This window comes from Schistocerca gregaria, chromosome 2 (assembly GCF_023897955.1).
Source record: "Schistocerca gregaria isolate iqSchGreg1 chromosome 2, iqSchGreg1.2, whole genome shotgun sequence".
NCBI lineage: Eukaryota > Metazoa > Arthropoda > Insecta > Orthoptera > Acrididae > Schistocerca > Schistocerca gregaria.
The window spans coordinates 804,965,195-804,979,106 of record NC_064921.1 but is presented as its reverse complement, the minus strand read 5'-3'; positions in this window follow the sequence as shown (position 1 = coordinate 804,979,106).

Sequence of the window (13,912 nt, the reverse complement as noted above, 5' to 3'; positions counted from 1 at the left end):
TTTTCCATAAACATCTGAAACATGATTTCCACAGAGCAAGGTGGCAGAGTGGTTAGTACACTGGACTCACATTTGAGAGGACAATGATTCAAACCAACGTCCAACCATCCTGATTCAGGTTTTCCGTCATTTCCCTAAATTGCTTCAGGCAAATGTCAGAATCGTTCCTTTGAAAGGGCACAACCAACTTACTTCCCCATTCTTCCCTAACCCAATGGGACCGATGACCTCACTGTTTCATCGCCTCCCATGAATCAACCAACCAACCATGATTTTCACATATAACTTAGCATGAAGGTAATGTTTCACCTTGAAGTAATAGTTAGCCTGATTTCTTGGAAAAGACTCAATATGTTAACAAATGAGCATCTTAGTTTCTTGCTTTGGGATTTTTCCTCTTAAATCAACAGGATACTTACCGGCTATCAACAATTCTCTTAGATGATGCAGTCTACTGTCAGCCTTAAAACAATGGAAAGCTATGAAAGCTTTCTGGCAGAGCTCCTTCCTTTCATAATTGAGTATGATGAAGCATTGAAACTGTGACTACGCTTAACAGATGACATGTTTTTAGATGGACAAGGTCTTTGTACATTGTTACAGGCAATGAGGACATGTAAGTATATATCCTGTTCATCTTTGCTCTTGAAACTATTGAATCTATCTAACAAAGATGTCTGATGAAATATGTGGCGGCATGCAATTGCTCCAGTGAGCTATCTTTGGACTGCCTTCTTTGGGGTTTGCGGCCAATAGCACGCAGGCCTTAAGTTCGTTGTGAAGATTTGAATTGGACTGACTGTGTGTTGATGTATAGTGATATCAAGCCGATCATTAAAGTACTTACCTCTACATGTGGAATCTTAGTGTTTCATTTAAGCCACCATACTTACTTCCACACTGATGACCCTGATGAGAACTGCTCTGAACCTGTTTTTGTGTTTTTTGTATCATCTTTTGTTGCTACACCATGTGGCCTTTCAACAGCCAACAGCAGTTACCTCCACCTACTGTGACTCAAGAACCTTACTTATCTGTGAACCAGATGCCATCGAAGCTTCCAGATATGCAATCAGAACTTCTGAACACAAACTTTCATCATTTTTCTACTGTGCCTGTGAGTGCTTTGGTTAACAGGACCTATGTGGCTGCTGCCATATTGCCTTAGATTGTGCCTTCGTACATGTATGGATATTTTGAACAAGAGTGTGATGTACCATGAACTGTGCTTCGTGCTCCGATATGTACTGCATCCGATTTCGTACAACATGGGTTTGTCGATTCATGACGTCTTGTCTTGGCCAAGGTCAAGTCTGCCATGCCAAGAGCACCAGCCACGTTTCTGACCGAATTACAACTCTCCCCCATGCCTACTGTGCATTCTGAGTGGTGCATTATCGATATGAGAGATCCTACTATCTCACCACAACATTTCCCGATGCCCTGGCTGCAACAGGAACCTAGCCTGCCTGGTCAACTTTCTGGGACCTCATGTCCCCCTCTCCCCAGTGCTACCACTACCAAACAAACAGTTACGCACAATCAACACCCAAGTATCACTGTGTTATCAGACATCCCACATGCCAAATATTCGAAATTGACTACTTTTGTAAAGGACCAGCCACACACCTGGTTGGCACTCGTGGACTCACTTTTTCGTGCTACTAGTGTCCACTTCGAGGAATCGAAATTCATGTGCCTCACCAGCCATTTACATGACCATTTGGACTTAATCAGTGATGCTGTGGTGCATGCCTCCCCACCTTCGCAATACACAATTGCTAAACGAATTATCTGTGAACGTCTGTCACTATCTTCTGACGAGATCATTCACCACATTATTCACAAGAAACATTTAGGTGACCTTGCTCTCTCTGCACTGTGGCGTTGTCTACATGCCCTTTCAACACATGGCTTTCTGGTAGACACAGCACTGTGGTCGATTTGGTTAATGAAACTACCGGAAACATTACAACTGCAGCTCCTGCCTCTCACATTGAGCTCACTCAATGAGAAACTGTTAGTGACAGACAGCGCTTTCAGCTTCCCCCACTCAGTCAAGTGACATCAGCGCAGAACCACCCACTCCACCAGCCGGTATTGGACGCACTCGTCAATGCGGCCAGCACGAGTGCTTCCATCTGGTGGCCTAAACCATGAACCTTGTGATCTGCAGCCTGCCCCTCTCTGACGGCCTTGTGTGACAGCATAGCAGCAACCTCCAGTACTGCTACGGTCACTTAACGGCACCCACGTTATCCCTCTTATGCTAGGTTCACGCCACTTTCGGCGACACCGCTTGCCACTTCGCTCACCATGCACAGTGGAAAACACGCAACATGAGATTCATTAGGCGCCTCATCTCGAGCAAAAAATACACAGTGCCAGTCGTGAGCAATCAGCACATATCACCTCACCTGTCGGCCGATGCCTCTATGTGGACGATGCTACCACTAACAAAAAGTTTTTGATTGACAGCAGGGCTGACACAAGCATCATTCCCCCATCACTTGCACCTCCAAATCTGTGACCCTTGCCTACATTACTATGGGCTGCAAATGATTAAAACATCAACTTGATTGGTACAGCTCCACTCACATTGAAATTATCTGCTTCTCTGCTGTTTCCATGGACATTCCACATAGCAGAAGTCAGTTACTCAGTGCTAGGCATTGATTTCCTAAACCACACACATTTTCTGTCAATATGTCAGGCAATATCCTGCATCATCTATCAACTGACATGACTATTTCTCTCACATCTGCCTCTCGAGCGCAACCCCCGCCACCTTGTGACAGTTGTCTTAGCTCTTTGACAGCTCAGTGTGTTCTGCTTACAGCTAAACTCATGAGTGCCACTTGTGACATTGTAGTTCAATTCCACTCTGAGGAATCGAATTCATGTGCCTCACCAGCCATTTACATGACCATTTGGACTTAATCAGTGATGCTAATCGAGCCACATTACAATGACTCATCGAGTATACTACTCATGCCCTCAACCTCGCCAGACATGAGATCTTCATCTTTCACAGCACCAACTGTTCAGCCTCGCCACTTGCCGACACCGACCACCATGTGACAGATGATATTAAGGCCAGTGTTCCTGCCACACCTAGTGAACAATGTGATTTCCACCCCAGTCGCAAAGTGTTTTGACTGTCACCAATGGTGCATGTCATAAATTAAACACTACCAAAGGCCCCCCTGTTAGACATAAAGCTCGGAGACTGAACCCTCATAAACTCAAGGTTGCTAAGTCTATTATTCAGGAACTTTTAACTGTAGGGATTGTTCACCCCTCATTGGTCATCACCAATTCGCCTCACTCCAAAAAAGGACAGTTCATTCAGGCTCTGTGGGTATCATCATAGATTAAACAACAGAACCATTTTGAACAATTGCCCAGTTCCCCATTTACAGGATTTTGTACAGCAGCTGAGTGGTTCTAAGATATTCAGCATGGATTCGTGATTTCCTGTCAGGAAGGTCGCAGTTCGTAGTAATAGACGGCAAATCATCGAGTAAAACTGAAGTGATATCAGGTGTTCCCCAGGGCAGCGTCCTGGGACCTCTGCTGTTCCTGATCTATATAAATGACCTGGGTGACAATCTGAGCAGTTCTCTTAGATTGTTCGCAGATGATGCTGTAATTTACCGTCTAGTAAGGTCATCCGAAGACCAGTATCAGTTGCAAAGTGATTTAGAAAAGATTGCTGTATGGTGTGTCAGGTGGCAGTTGACACTAAATAACGAAAAGTGTGAGATGATCCACATGAGTTCCAAAAGAAATCCGTTGGAATTCGATTACTCGATAAGTAGTACAATTCTCAAGGCTGTCAATTCAACTAAGTACCTAGGTGTTAAAATTACGAACAACTTCAGTTGGAAGGACCACATAGATAATATTGTCGGGAAGGCGAGCCAAAGGTTGCGTTTCATTGGCAGGACACTTAGAAGGTGCAACAAGTTCACTAAAGAGACCGCTTACACTACACTCGTTCGTCCTCTGTTAGAATATTGCTGCGCGGTGTGGGATCCTTACCAGGTGGGATTGACGGAGGACATCGAAAGGGTGCAAAAAAGGGCAGCTCATTTTGTATTATCACGTTATAGGGGAGAGAGTGTGGCAGATATGATACACGAGTTGGGATGGAAGTCATTACAGCATAGACGTTTTTCGTCGCGGCGAGACCTTTTTACGAAATTTCAGTCACCAACTTTCTCTTCCGAATGCGAAAATATTTTGTTGAGCCCAACCTACATAGGTATGAACGATCATCAAAATAAAATAAGAGAAATCAGAGCCGAACAGAAAGGTTAAGGTGTTCATTTTTCCCGCTCGCTGTTCGGGAGTGGAATAGTAGAGAGATAGTATGAATGTGGTTCGATGAACCCTCTGCCAAGCACTTAAATGTGAATTGCAGAGTAGTCATGTAGATGTAGATGTACCATCTACATCATGTAGATGTAGATGGTAGATTGCAAGAAATCAGAACATGAAATCCTGATGCACCATGATGACATACATAAAACTGTTATCATCACGCTCTTTTGCCTTTACGAGTATTGCTACATGCCATATGGTTTAAAGAATGCAGCACAGACATGGCAACGCCTCTTGGACTCTCTCCTTTGTGTTATGCATACCTTGATGACACTCTAATTTTTTCATCATCTGCAGAAGAATACGAACATCATCTCAAGGCAGTGTTTCATATCCTATCTGATAATGGTGTGATAACCAATGAGGACAAAAGGCAACTCCGATGCACTTCAGTCACATTTCTCGGCAATGAAGTGTTGGCTGCACCCACCTCAGACAAAACTGTGCTGGTTAGTCACCTACCCTCACCTGAAATGTACTGTGACTTGCGATGATTAACTTCTTCTGTTGCCACATCCCTAAGGCTGCATCACTGCAAACACCATTGACAGATGCTCTGTCAGGCCCACACACAACCGGTACATGCAAAGTACCTTGGACTGAGTAAATGGAGCGCACATTTGCGGATTTGAAACAGGCCCTTGTGCAAGCTGTCACTTTAGCTCATCCAGCTGTGGACACAAAAATCTCCGTCACCACGGATGCCAGTGATACTTCTATTGGGGCCGTCCTGCAACAGCACGTTGGGGATGAAGTACAACCCCTACGTTTCTTCTCAAAAAAGTTATCGCCCTCCCAGAAGAAATGGTCGGCATTCAACTGGGAGCTACTTGCTGTGTACAAGGCAATGCATTATTTTCGCAAAGACATTGAGGGTAGATACGTTATGGTCTTCACTAACCGGCCCCTCGCAGACACTTTATGCAACCCACCTGTGGACTCCCCTCCCCATCGGTCTCACCACATGGACCTTATTGCCCAATACACAAACAAATTTCACGATATTCAGAGAGCAGACAATGTCATGGCCAATTATCTTTCCTGCATCTCTGCCATAGATAGTGTCACTGACTTCTACGCACTTGCTCGAGTACAACCTCACGATGTGTGAAATTACAGACAATTCCACGGTTCTTAAGATCAAGCCTTGCACACTCCATGGGTCAAGTGTTCCACTCCAGAGTGACGTCTCATCTGGTTCACCCCTCCCACTTGTCCCATCACCCATGAGACAACAGATTTTCAATGCCATATACAACCTCGCCCACCCAGGCATCAAAGCCATGACTAGGCTTATCACTGAACACGTCGTGTAGCCTGGAATTTAAGCTCAGTGCTGCAACTGGACACGAGCATGTGTTGCATGCCAATACTCCAAGATTGGTAGACACAGCAACCTCCGACTGGCAGGTTTGATGCAACCCGAGGCTGCTTCAGGCATGTACACCTCGATTTGGTCAGTCCACTACCCTCCTTACGAAACTATAGATACATCCTGTCAATTATCGATAGGGTGACCCATTGGGTGGAGCTATGGACATTTCTGCAGACTCTGTTGCTCGTTCTTTCATAGCCACATGGGTTTCTTGCTTTGGCTGTCCATCCTATGTTACAACAGATCAACGCCAGCATTTTGAATCTATACTTTTTCCAAATTATGAGAACTCTGTGGAGTAGCGCGATTCCAGACTACTGCCTACCACCCCCAAACTAACAGCTTCATGGAGCGGTGGCATCAGACCTTAAAAGCCACTCTTATGTGCCACAATTCCTTGTGGTCTGACATATTACTCTGGCTTCTCCTGGGTATCTGCACATCCTTTTTGGAGGACTTCAAGGCCTGCTTGGCCGAAATATTGTGTAGTGGACCATTGGTTCCACCTGCCCAGTTTGTTGAGGACTCGCCTCCACTTGCAGACACTGAACTCCCTCCCCTAGTAGAGCAGGGGTGCTCCCATATTTCTTGACAGCATGTGCCATCTCCCAGTTCTCACTACACTCTGATCGTGTTTATCCACGATGAACTAAACAAGTGTGATTATGTGATGTTATGCAATGACTTAGTGCATGCAGCTTTACAATGCCTATATTCCAGGCCCCATAAAGTGTTAGCATGTGCGACAAACGCATTTGGCCTCCTCCTATGTGACTCACCTCTCACTGTTTCAGTTCACTGACTGAAACCAGTATGGACCATTGTAGACAATGCTGTGGATGAACCTGCTCCTGTCCAGCTGCCTACATCACCGCTCGAGGTCTCCGCTGACACCGACATCTTGCCGCCCGACGGCTGCTCAGCACTGGCTCCAACTCCAGCCTGCCCAAGCCTGACCCCTGATGATGGGGGTTCCCCTTCCTCACCCCTTACCCACTTTTCCCCTTCCCCTTCTAGCTCGTTTACCCTCCAAACAGATGTGTCCCATTTCACCCCCAGATGACATCTCTCTACAGGTGTCATTTTCATCCTTCATGCTCCTCCCTGCTCAGCCAATGACCCTCCCACCTCTTCTATATTTATCACCAAACACCTCCAACTCCCTGCAGGTGCGTAGATCAATGCGACCTCTTCTTTCATCGAGCTACAGGCCTTCTAATCGTCATCATTCCACTCACGCCTTCCCCTCCCACTGACCAATTCTGACGGCCACTCCCCTCAAACGCAGGCTGCTTATTATGCCCACCTGCATGGCTTGAGGACTACATCATTCCTCCCCCCCCCCCCCTCCCTCACCAATCAGCAGTGACTTGCACGGGTCCTGCCTACAGACCCAGATGTACCTACTGCTCCTGGATCTTTGCCTGTATGCAGCATCTCGATGCCTTCCCCCTGCATAATGCCACAAGTGCTCCACACTGCCGGAAGGGGGGAGGGGGCTGTAGCATGCAATCAGTCAAGTGACCTATCTTTGTTGGACTGCCTTCTTTGGGTCTGCGACCGATATTGTGCAGACCTCCAGTCCGTTGCGAATATTTGAACTGGACTGGCTTTGTGTTGATGTATAGTGGTATCAAGCAGATTATTAAAGTACTTATCTCTACACATGGAATCTTAGGGTATTCATTTAAGCCATCGTACCTACTTCCACAAATATATCAACATTAGAAAAACATGGTTTTTTACAACTGCATTTCTCACCTGTTTTTCCTTCTAGAATTGTTTTTCCTGTGCATAGTTTACGTATTCACTTCCTTCAAATATGCACTTCTAATTATCTCACTCTCTTATTTAGGTTCATTCCCTACACCCCTCTTTCATTGCATAGAGTTTTCCATTACCACAGAACTTAAAATATAACTGGTATCAAACTGCACCTTGTAACCACATAAAATAACCAACACCAAGAATGTTCTACCTAAAAGACGACCAACTCTTCAACATTGATAAATCTTTATTACTAGGATAAATAGATTACACAGTACTGCCAATTAAGATTAGAAACACCAGAACTCTAGAAGTTATGTTGTTTCTGATACTAATACAAACTTACCAGACACAAGTAGACAGAAATTGCATCATTTCTATACAAAATGCTGCAGCTACCCTTAAAGAAGGCCATAACTTATTTTGCATAAAACATAGAGTTACGTTGTTTCAAAAATGATTGGTTCAGCTGTAATGTCTGGCGAGAACTGGAAATGAAGAAGAAAATCAATGCCCAATGCATGGTCAGTTATGTCAATTATGCAGAATGTCAATGCAAGTTGGTGTTGACATGAGAGTTGGAGATTGCATGTTGTGGATCTATATACCACAATTGTTAAATTGTTCACTGCACGCAGTTGGAGCGACTGCACACTATCAACTCTTGGTGTGTCATTTCATGGTAAGGAGCTGATGTCAGATCCATTGTCAGTGAGAAGTATTCATGAGAGTTAAGGTTGAGGATTTATAACCTGCCATCTCAATGACCATGTGAGGGGGTGTGTGTATGCAACACAGGTAGTGATTGGTGGTGACCTGATGCAGTTGTGCAAACCATCACACCTACAATGACTTGTGATTGCACTTTTGGAAACCACATGGGCACAGCATTCACATACGGCATCACCGAATAGGTTGTGGCACCAGCGGGCTAGTATCCTTGAACCAGCCACAGTCATTGCTGTGTTGTCCAGTGTGCAGGGTTGACGCTGCATGCAGTCTGCCACTGCACAATGGTGCTAATGTCACCATCGGCAGAATTCAGTTGTGCTCAGCACTGTCCGGCATGTGGGCTGGGTTGTTGATTTGTAGACTGCTACGGTGATGTTGTGGCTTACTGGTTGATATGGTGCCTGTGCTGATGGGAGACATGGACGATTCACAAACCACATCACAGTTATTAGTGAGTCCCACTTGTTGGTTCAGCACATACTAATGTGGATAGTAACTGCTTGCGGGTGCAGAACAACTGAATTTCAACCAAAACAGGTGTTGTGACAGTCACAGTGGTTTCATGAAGTAGTTTATTAGTAGGTACATTTGTCACCTGTTGATTCACTGCACTGAGGTTTGAATTAACAGAGGAATCTTGTTCAAAGTCTAGAAATAGGATGCCTGTTGTTGGCCACTGTTATGGTCCATTGGTTTTGAGTTGGTGGTCAGGGTGTCATTTAACGTTGTGACGCATTTGTGCTTTATCACTGAGCTGTTTTGAGCACAGTAATACACTATTGCTGCATGTTGCATGGAGTTGGTGTTATTGGGAATTCAACTAAAGATGGCTGCATTGTTAATGCATAGTGGGCCATTTAAACTGAAAATTCGCCTTTTGCAGTTGTACCCAGGGTCACCACTTTGGTAGAATTCACTATGAGCTGATAGGAATGTACCAATAATGAAACCAAAGCAATGATACTGGTACATGATGATATTGAACAAGCATGATACATGAACACGCCCATTCACAAGCGAACACTCAGAACACCCTTGCATCTTTGTCCCATGCAAAGATGAAACAGTCTTCACTCGCCAGTGGTGCTCTAAAGTATCACTGTATAATTCTAGTTTTATTAAGGCCTATCATCAGTTGTTGTCAGAGGTAACTATGCCATTTTTATTCAGAGAAAATGGTTAGATTTTATGGATAAAGGATGTATAACAAAGATGTCCTGTTCCCTAACTGTAGCTTACTCAGTATGTTCTGTACTATTTCTTTAATAGTTAAATGGCTTGGGTTGTTATTGTGTAGTTAGTGCAGCAAAATGACTGAGACCATGTCATCTTCAAATGGAAGTTTAATACAATTAAGCATATATGGGAATGAATGCTTAGCTAATGAAGTCCTTCTTCGCAATTTGATATGGTCTGAAAGTAACACACTCCCTTGCCATTTTCATACAGAAGGTACATAAAAAATGTTACTCTCAGAGGTCGGCATGCGATTCCTAATCCAGATCCAATAGAAAATTTTATCTTGCTAAATCATATTGGGTGCATTTTGAAAACACACATATAAAAACCTGGAGCTGGCAAAACAGTCAGATTGTGCAGTATATCGGAATGTACAGAGGAACGCATATTGCCCCACACAACCATATCAGCCATCACAGCTCAGTGAGCAAGCTGCTGGGACATCAAACACACCCACCATAGAATATGTTTCGAATCCTTGTCAGGTTCCTTTTTTATTTTTTTTTTATGTCTGTTCCCTAGTTCTCATCATTTATAAGCACATCATTTAGCCATATGACAATAGTCTATCATGTGACAGTGGGATTCATTAAACTAAATGCATGTGTCTACTAAATGCACAGTGCACGACCATAAATGGTCCTGTCAAGTTGATGTAGTGCGGCTTCCCGATGGAGTACACAAATGATGAATATGCCAATACACTTTTGGTGCTTGGTGCATCCAATAAGAAAGCTGCTGCTGCTGCTCGTGTATATGCTGCACGGTACCCTCTAAGGCACCACCCTGATAACAATGTTTTTTATTGCCCGAAGCAAATCCTTCAGGAAACTGCTAATCTTCATCCACAAGTAATGAACAGAGGTCATCCAACAACTAGACATACTCCACAAACAGAGGATGTTATTCTCGAAACCATTCACCAATATCTTGGGGAAGTACTCATTATATTGCAAGGAAGTTCCAGATATCTCAAGGACTAATTGTTTAAGTGTTGCATGATGAAGAACTGCTTCCATATCATTTCATGTTAACTCAACACCAGCAGCCGGAAGACTGTATTTGATGAGTACAGCTTTTTAAATGGCTTTTTATTTTCAACCTCTACAACAGCCATTGTTACTCAGAACACAGCCTATGTGTCGGCCACGAATGTGGCTTTCAGGTATGTTTTTGCATAAACCTGTAGTCTGGAATTGTGGAAGGAATGCTTTTGGTCCTTTACTTATTGCCGGACAAATCGAATGTGCCCTGTATCATACATTTCTTTACAATATTTTGCCTGACACTTTAGAAAATATTCCACTTAGTATTGATTTCGGTATGACGGTGCACAACCACATTATGGAATGAATGTGCGTAACTATTAAGTGTTTCCAGGGAGATGGATTGGTCATTGAAGTAAAATGTTCTGGTCTCCACGTTCCCCAGATGTTAATCTACTACATTTTTATTTATGGGGACACTTAAGGAAAAAGTATATAGTACTCTACCTATAGATGTACACGATGTACAGCTTATGAGCATGCCAACAATGTGTGATCCAGCAAGTGGCGAAGTGTTTGAAAATGTAAGATGGTCACTTTGAACATTTTCTCTAAAGTAAGCATTGCTTGTATGTGTATGTATCAGCTCTCTGAAGATAAGCCTGCACATCACACATACCAAATGTAATTATTCTGTGTAGCATAATGTCCAGTGTTTTTTTGTACCTCATCAGATACAGATGATATTACGGAAGCCACTATTATTTTCTGTTAGCTTTATTTGTGTCATGGATGAAAAAAAGTGACCAGTAATGTCTGTAAGTAGCTCATGTTAGGTCCTAATATTTAAATGGATGTAATGGTAACAGAGAAAAATACACAAGACACTACATTGCGGAGGTGTAAATTGGATGTAATTTGATGTTTTAACTGGCAAAAAAAGTTTGGCATGAACACGGCTTGAACAATGGTAAGTCTTCTTATCCGTTCCCAACAGCATCGTATGGTCTCGTTGTACTAATGGGACAGTTTCAGCACAGTGAAAAGTTCATGATACCTGTTCTTGGACATGTGCACACAGTTACAGCATTGCCGTAGCTTCGTTTCTTAAATCACGTTTCTAATAAACCTACTGGTGGGACTATGTTTTGCTAGGTACACTTTTATCTTGAACTGGGATGAGGAATCACATCCCAACCACTAAGTGAGGAATTTTTTCTTCACTCTATTATTTCATATGCATTTGGACTGACTGTACTTTCCTGAAGACACAATTCTTGTTTGACCAATAGAGACTGTGCATGATTTTTCCTCGTATGGCATAATCATGATTCATATAGAATTTTCCATTTGATACAGTCGATGGCCATTTAATATACCAACTTGTATAGTTTCCAGTAGAGATTATGTACTCCAAGAACTCACCATTCTAAGAATGTGGATAATAATTACGGCCATGACAAACGAAAAACGTACTTTAACAAATCTCACCTAATTGAGTAATTTATTTCATCCCTTAACATGGATACTCCAGTACCACAAATAAATCACTAAAGCTCAATTTAAGGGGTGCAAAGAAAATGGAAAGTGATCAGTTAAAAAATTAAATTGTTTTATTTAATAGTTTTTATTCATTTTAAGAACAAAAAGCATATAGCATGTTAAAATATTAATTTCAACAACATACTATTGTGAGTACAAAGCAATGACACATCTTGTGGTTTCTAGAACTACACACTAGGACACTCTTTTTGAAAGGCAAGTGCTTCTACTCTACAGATGGATATCTTAACATGGACTGTTACACCAACTTAAGTAAAAACGTCTGTTAGATTTCAGTTCCGACTGCACTTGGTCACAACTGTCAAGATTAGGTATTCTACATTTAATAAATTTATTAAAAGTGCCTAACTGTGTTTCATTCTGATAGTGTGTCAATTCTTTAAATATTAGCAGTTCCAGTTTGCTGTAATGTATTCACATATTTTTACAATTTCCTGACAAATGAGCAGGGAAGTGAGTATTATATTCAAGTGTCCTATTGTTTTTATTATTATGTTATCAAACGTATCCAGACACCTTGCTGAAAATGATTTAAAAGTTCGTAGCGCCCTCCATCGGGAATGCTGGAATTCAATATTGTGTTGGCTTACCCTTAGCCTTGATGACAGCTTCCACTCTTGCAGGCATACATTCAACCAGGTGCTGCAAGGCTTCTTGGGATATGACAGCCCACTCTTCATCGAGTGTTGCACTGAGGAGAGGTACTGATGTCAGTCAGTGAGTCCTGGCACCAAGTCAGCATTCCATAACATCTGAAAGGTGTTCTATAGAATTCAGGTCAGGCCTCTGTGCAGGCAAGTCCATTACAGGGATGTGATTGTCGTGTAACCACTCCACCACAGGCCATTCATTACGAACAGGTGCTTGATCATGTTGAAAGATGCAATTGCCATCTACAAATTGCTTTTCAACAGTGGGAAGCAAGAAGGTGCTTAAAACATCAGTGTAGGCCTGTGCTGTGATAGTGTATGCAAATCAACAATGGGTGCACGCCCCCTCCATGAAAAACACGACCACATCATAATGCCACCGCCTCAGAGTTTTGCTGTTGGCACTACACACGCTGGCAGATGATCATCACAGGGCATTCGCCATACCCACACCCTGCCATCGGATCACCACAGGGCATTCGCCATACCCACACCCTGCCATCGGATCACCACATTGTGTACCATGGTTCGTCACTCCACACAACATTTTTACACTGTTCAGTCATCCAATATTTATGCTCCATACACCTAGCAAGGCGTCATTTGGCATTTACCAACGTGATGTGCGGCTTACGAGCAGCCGTTCAACCATGAAATCCAAGTTTTCTCACCTCCCACCAAATTGTCATAGTACTTGCAGCGGATCCTGATACAGTTTGGAATTCCAGTGTGATGGTCTGGATAGATGTCCGCCTATTACACATTACAACCCTCTTCAAAAGTCACGGTCCCTGTCAGTCAACAGACAAGCTGTCCTGTACACTTTTGTGCTGTACCTGTTCCCTTCACACTTCCATTTCACTGTCACATCAGAAACAGTGGACCTAGGGACGTTTAGGAGTGTGGAAATTTCACATACAGACGTATGATACAAGTGACACCCAATCACCTGACCAAGCTTCAAGTGCGTGAGTTCCGCAGAGCACCCCATTCTGCTCTCTCACGATGTGATATTGAGTACCTGGCAGCAGGTGGCAGCACAATGCACGTAATATGAAAAATGTATGTTTTTGGGGGTGTCTGGATACTTTTGATCACATAGTTTGTTATATTTTCTGACATGTTCCTCACCCATGAGAATCATCTCATCTTTGGGTCTAAGGAACGAAAACTGAATCTAATCTGTCTACAACGTTTACTTCATTTACCCACAC